Here is a 7,431-nt window from a genome sequence, read left to right as displayed (position 1 = left end):
CGCCCAACAAGGGTCGTAACATATATATATATATATATATATATATATATATATATATTATATAATATAAGATATATATATATTATTGTATATATATATATATATATATATATATATATATTCTATTATATGTATATTATACATATACTATATATATATATATATATATATCTATTCCATTGTATCTATCTTATATATATATATTATATATATATATAATTGTATCTTATATATATTATATCTATAGAAGATATATATATATTAATATATTTATATATATTATTATATATAGATATATATTTTATATATATAGATATATATATATATATATATATATATATCGTATATATAAATATATATATATATATATATATATATACATATATATAATATAATATATATAGTTATATATCCTATATATATATAATATATATATATATATCTATATATATGAATATAAAAAACACCATATCGCGCTAACTAGATGCTATTAAATATAGACATGTGGTGTCTTTCTCTCTCTCTCTCTCTCTCTCTCTCTCTCTCTCTTCGCAACTGACTTACCATGCCCATATGCAGCAAACCATAGCATATTGTCCTCAAAAGAGAGAGAGAGAGAGAGAGAGAGAGAGAGAGAGAGAGAGCAGAGAGAGAGAAACGCAACTCCTGAATCCTTCCAGGAGGAGAGAATTCCGGTCGTCTCTCCTGAAGGGTAATTGCTCTTATCGAATTGGATGGGTGTCAGTGAAGGAGGTCGATGTATTATCTCTCTCTCTCTCTCTTCTCTCTCTCTCTCTCTCTCTCTCTCTCTCTCGCTCTCTCCATATACATGTACATATACATGTATATTCCTAGGCTAACGACATGTTTGTGTGATATCTATCTATCTATCTATCTAATATATATATATATATATATATATTATAATATACATATATAATTCTATCTATACAACCACGAATTATATATATGAAAAAATATATATGTATATGAATATATATATATATATATATATATATATATATATATATATATATATATATACATAAACACACACACACACACACACACACACATATATATATATATATATATATATATATATATATATATATATATATATATATAAATAATCTTATATACATACACGAATTATAGTATATAAAAATATATTATGTATTATATTTATTCTATATATATATCCTATAATTATATATATGAAATATATAAAAATTTATATCATATATCTATATATAATATATATTAAATAATTCTTATATATACATACACGAATTTATATATGAAAATATATATGTATATATTTGTTATTATTATATATCTCTATAATTTAATATAATATGATATATATATATATATATATAGTATATATATATATATAGTATATATATAATATATATATATATATATATATATATATATCTATATATTATAATATATATATTATTATATATGTTACCCATCATCTGAATCCTTCTAATCCATTCTCAGTCCCATGACCAGGAGAAATACCCGAACATCCCAAGCGCAGGATATCATGCATATCCTTGACCCCTCTTAATTAGTCTGTGTCCTGCGATACTCACAAGTTATTATCGTGTGTTAATTGAAAACCTTCGCTTCGAAGAATCTTCCTGGTCTAACTAACTATGATATCCCTTAGGATGCGAAGTCCTACTACACGTCCTGAGGATCACTTCTTCCCTCCCCCTTCTCTCATTTCGTAATGTATCCTTAATAAATGTATGCAACGCTTGATCTTGTATGGGGTCAGCCTGGTTGTGTGTAGCGTTTCTCATTAGATGTAATGTTTCTCATTAGATATTACACAGGAATCAGTGACTGATGGATGGAAAATAAAATCTTCGAAGGAGGAAAGATATAGATGCGATTAATGGTATAATGAAATTAATGCCATTTGATTTCCAACGTACTTTGTATTAAGTCATGACAGGTCAGAGGGATAAGGAAGGATTAGGAGATGGTAAAAAAAAGAAGATATATGAGTCGGGTCACGCTATTGCTAACTGGCATAACTCATTTGTAACTGGTTAAGGAGCCCAGAAAAAACGCCAAAATACAGAAAGTAAGTACTACATTTCAGAGACTACAGCTATCTCTCTCTCTCTCTCCGGGTAGGTAATAAATGAGAAAAGTTACAGAAAAGGCGGTATTTATACCAAGAGATCCATCAGCAGGTAGCCGTTTTACTAGGTCATCACCACTGATAAATAATTCCTCTTTAATCTTCATAAGCGTTGGTTGAAGGAAGATTTTATTTATGATATATGTATATAATGTATTCACCGAATAGCAACACTCGCTGTGGCTTTAGGCCTCAGTAAGATGGTGTATAAATAAAATGGAATCTAAATTGTCTGGTTTTACTGGAGCCTAAAAAGAGTAGTAATATGTAACGTATGTATGTACTGTAGTTGGACTGTGTAACGCGTTACGTAAGCGCCTTATGTCATGTTTTACATAACGTTATCCAATTCTTCGAGAAGTCTTGATGTCAGTGCAACATCTCAAAAAGTTGTGAAGATTAAACTGTATCAACCTGAGCGTTGGCCCTCAAAGTTGCAGAATCCTATTAACGCTCTCTTTTCTCTAATTTGTCCATATCACTGAACCGTGAAGGCTCTCTCTCTCTCTCTCTCTCTCTCTCTCTCTCTCTCTCTCTCTCTCTCTCTCTCTCTCTCTCTCTCATTTTTTCTGCTTTTGGAGGTGATTCTGTATCAAGTGCTTGTGACATTTAGATGACGCTTTGGTCGACGAAAGGTGTGGTGGCCTAGAAGAGAATGCACAGAGAGAGAGAGAGAGAGAGAGAGAGAGAGAGAGAGAGAGAGAGAGAGAGCTAATAACAAGGAGACTGTCAAGCATCCATATATGTAGATAAACCAAAGCGTCTCACCTCAAGAAATCAGGATATGTTGATATACGGACTGAACTCGATTGAGAGAGAGAGAGAGAGAGAGAGAGAGAGAGAGAGAGAGAGAGAGAGAGAGAGAGATTCCCATCTTAGTAGTGATAAGAGGGTCATGACGAAATTTGTGTTATATTATTTTACAGAGAGAGAGAGAGAGAGAGAGAGAGAGAGAGAGCGAGAGAGAGAGAGAGAGAAATTCCTATCTTAGTCGTGATAAGAGGGTCATGATGAAGTTTGTGTTATTTTATTTTACAGAGAGAGAGAGAGAGAGATCTTAGTAGTGATAAGGTCATGATGAAGTTTGTGTTATTTTATTTTACACACAAACACACACACACACACACAGAGAGAGAGAGAGAGAGAGAGAGAGAGAGAGAGGAGAGAGAGAGAGAGAGAGAGAGAGAGAGACAGAGAGAGAGGCACCCTGTTGACATGCTTAGGATTCGATTTTCATAAATTGATTTCACGACTCCGGAATTCGGTTTCAAGTGTTTACAACCCCCAGCTGCTCATACTTTATTACCTGTCCGTTTTCTATTGTCTAACCTTCACTGACTATCGATTGCTTATTGTCTTACCTGTCAGACTTGTCAAGAGTGACGGCAGTGTTCGAGTAACTTTACAAATGCAATGTACTCAAGATGTAATATTTAATTTTATCGCATCACTATAGCAATTTTCGTGTACTCGGTGATTAAGCGTATAAAATACTTCGTTGTTGTTCTAGTTTGTTGTGGGGGGGAGGGGGGGTTTAGGAAAGCCACTCGGTCGTATGTGTTCCAATAAGCAATTCATATATATTTGTTGCTGTTGTTCTTATAAACTATAATGATTATTTTTTATTTCAGTTATCATTTCGTGAATACATTAGAGGTATTGGAACCTCGTTTTAAAAGAAATGTTGATCTTAAATTTATTTCCGGATCATTATTGAAATAATGATGATTGCTGACTCATTTTATTTTTCATGTTAATTTTAATGTCTTATGATGAAGTGAAAACATATGGTTGAGGTCAGATATATAAAAAAAAAGTAATCATGTATACAGACAAACATACAGACAGCAAAAAAAATCCAAGCTACTCAGGCTACTCAGGAACTAATACTTCATCTATAAACATAGAGAGAGAGAGAGAGAGAGAGAGAGAGACTATCAAACATCCATATAGAAAAACCATCGCATCTCACCTCAAGAACAAATCAAGATATGTTAATATACTAACTGGATTCGATTGAGGTCAGAGAGAGAGAGAGAGAGAGAAATTCCCATCTTAGTAACGGCAGAAAAGTCATTACGAAAAATATTTGTATTATTATACAGAGAGAGAGAGAGAGAGAGAGAGAAAGAGAGAGAGTATGATGATGAAAATTTTTAAATTTTTGTTCAGAGAGAGAGAGAGAGAGAGAGAGAGAGAGAGAGAGAGAGAGAGAAATTCCCATCTTAGCAACGGCAGGAGAATCATTACGAAAAATATTGGTTTATTATTATTAAAAATAATTAACGAGAGATAGAGAGAGAGAGAGAAGAGAGAAGAGAGAGAGAGAGAGAGAGAGAGAGAGAAATTCCTATCTCAACAACGGCTGGAGTATCGTTATGAAAAATATTTGTATTATTTTACAGAGAGAGAGAGAGAGGAGAGAGAGAGAGAGAGAGAGAGAGAGAGAGCAGAACCATCCCTTCACTCCTCACAAGATCAAACCATGTTAATAGTTCTAGTTGCTGTCCCGCTGACCTCATCCATCTTCGTCAGGAAATTTCGGAATCTGACACTAATGACGTGGACGAGATAATGGCGCCTGATTGGACGCGATTTTATGTGAATGCTTGCGTTATATACCCACACGTTAAGGGCTGCTTGCTATGCTACATTGCTTTTGAATTCCTTTATAGATGGAGTAATAAACCTCAGGTATTTGTGTGTCGGTGATATCCCTTGGAAAGACTTTGTTATTATTATTATTATTAATACTAGCTGATTTTATGTGAATGCTTGCGTTATATACCCACACGTTAAGGGCTGCTTGCTATGCTACATTGCTTTTGAATTCCTTTATAGATGGAGTACTAAACCTCAGGTATTTGTGTCTCGGTGATATCCCTTGGAAAGACTTTGTTATTATTATTATTATTATTATTATTATTATTATTATTATTATTATTATTGTTATTATTATTATTAATACTAGCTGATTTTATGTGAATGCTTGCATTATATACCCACACGTTAAGGGCTGCTTGCTATGCTACATTGCTTTTGAATTCCTTTATAGATGGAGTAATAAACCTCAGGTATTTGTGTGTCGGTGATATCTCTTGGAAAGACTTTGTTATTATTATTATTACTAGCAAACATATGTATACAGAAATTATGTATGATAAATTCGTAAAGTAACTGAGTCTACGGACATAACCAGCTCCGTTTCAGGGAATCCCTTCTCACCCCCACCCCCTTCGGAGGGTGGGTGGGTGGAGGAGGTAGGATGAAACCCTATTATAAACCATCTTAGGAGTCCCCACTATAACCCTGCCAAGTTTCATGCCTATCGGACCTGCCGTTTGGCCGTGATTGAATGACAGATGGAAGGAGAGACATAACGCCCACGGAATATTGTAATATTATTATTTTGTCGTTCTTTCTCTATTTGCAGATAATTGTCGGCATTTTGTCTTGCTGGTTGCTTTTGTGATAATATGCTGCATATACATATTCTAATGAATAATTTAATACATACGTTTACGACAAAAATTAAGTTCACACAAACTGTATATCTGATTTACGTCAAATTTCAGACATTTCTGTGAAGTCTGAGCGCTTTCATTTCGTGGAGAGATTAGGCTCTCGGTGCTTTTACTCTTTCCAAAGAATTGTCCTCTCCCAAAAAAAAAGCTACATGCAAAAGGCTTTGTTGGCTTTTCAAGTCTGCCTTGGATGTTGGTCCGACAAGAGACACACAAAAGAGTAGTGGTGTATTTTCTAAATATATTTATAAAATAACGTTGGCGATAAGGACCTTCTCAAAGCCCGAACTCTTAACCAAGCCTTGAATGTCATTAAATGTAGACGCCTCTGAAAACCAACTGTGAGGGTTTTGGTCTTTTACAAGTTCACCTTTGATGGCGCTTTGACGGGAATCCCGAACCACAGAGAAATACTCGAGTAGTCCTCGGAAAAAAAGATCTTTAGGAATGGGAACAGGGCTTGAATGTCTTACTCTGTAAATATGGAATTGTTAGTTCTCGTGCGTATAGAAAGAAATACGACCTTCTTTTTTTTTGAGATCATTGTAAAGCTTTGTTCCTTTTCATCTTCCACTTTGATGCTGCCTCTCGTGAGCCACAAAGATCTGTAAATATTATACTGTATTTTTATCTTAAAGGACACTTTCCACTTTCCAGTAGGTATTGTTTCAAAACTGTAATTCTTTTATCATTTAATTCCTGAAGGTATATGCCATTTTAAGAAGCGCCTCAGTGGCGTGGTCGGTATGGTCTTGGCCTACCACCTCCGTAGCCGCGAATTCAATTCTCGGGCATTCCACTGAGGGGTGAGAGATGTGTATTTCCGGTGATAGAAGTTCACTAATCTCGACGTGGTTCGGAAGCCACGTAATAAAGCCGTTGTTCCCGTTGCTGAATAACCACTACTGGTTCCATGCAACGTAAAAACACCATACAAAGAGACAAAACAGACAATATAGCATTTTTGCAAATATGGTGTACTGTAGTTTTGAACTTCATTTTGTCTTAAACGTAAATAAAGAATTAATCATTATAATGTGTGAATAGGGGATATTCTCACAAAAACAACCAGCCAGACAGAATGTCGGCAATGATTTGCAAATACGGGAAGATCTTCAGTAAAAATACGAATGTCTTAACGGGACACAAAATAATAGTAGTATGATATTATATCGGTGTAATAATAATAATAATAATAACAAGCAAAGTCTTTCCAAGAGATATCACAGATACAGAAATACCAAAGATTAAGTACTCATTCTATGGGGGGAGTTATATTTCAAATTTTCTTTGAGATACCACCAGGAGTAAAAATCCTCTAAGTTTTTATTGTGTAAACCGGCAATAATTATAATCATCGAAATACATGGCTCAGAGACTTCATTCCTATTCTTTCTTACCCTTAGCCCTTGGAAATCTATCCTTGCTTCTGTTGCCGTTTTCTGTAAAGCAAAACTATTGTGCCGGCTTTGTCCATCCGTCCGCACTTTTTCTGTCCGCCCGTAGATCTTAAAAACGACTGAGGCTAGAGAGCTGCAAATTGGTATGTAGATCATCCATCCTCCAATCATCAAACATAACAAATTGCAGCCTTCTAGCCTCAGTAGTCTCTATATTTTTTTAAGGTTAAGTTAGCCATAGTCGTACTTCTGGCAGCGGCTAAAGAGTTTCATGGCTTGCGGCTGAGGCTACCACCAGATACTGTGGCTGCGTTTCGTGGGCCTTGGCTGAAGGTTTCATACA

The sequence above is a fragment of the Macrobrachium nipponense genome, chromosome 24 (assembly GCF_015104395.2).
Source record: "Macrobrachium nipponense isolate FS-2020 chromosome 24, ASM1510439v2, whole genome shotgun sequence".
Taxonomy (NCBI): domain Eukaryota; kingdom Metazoa; phylum Arthropoda; class Malacostraca; order Decapoda; family Palaemonidae; genus Macrobrachium; species Macrobrachium nipponense.
The sequence above is the reverse complement of the archived record's forward strand: the minus strand, read 5'-3'. Positions refer to the sequence as shown.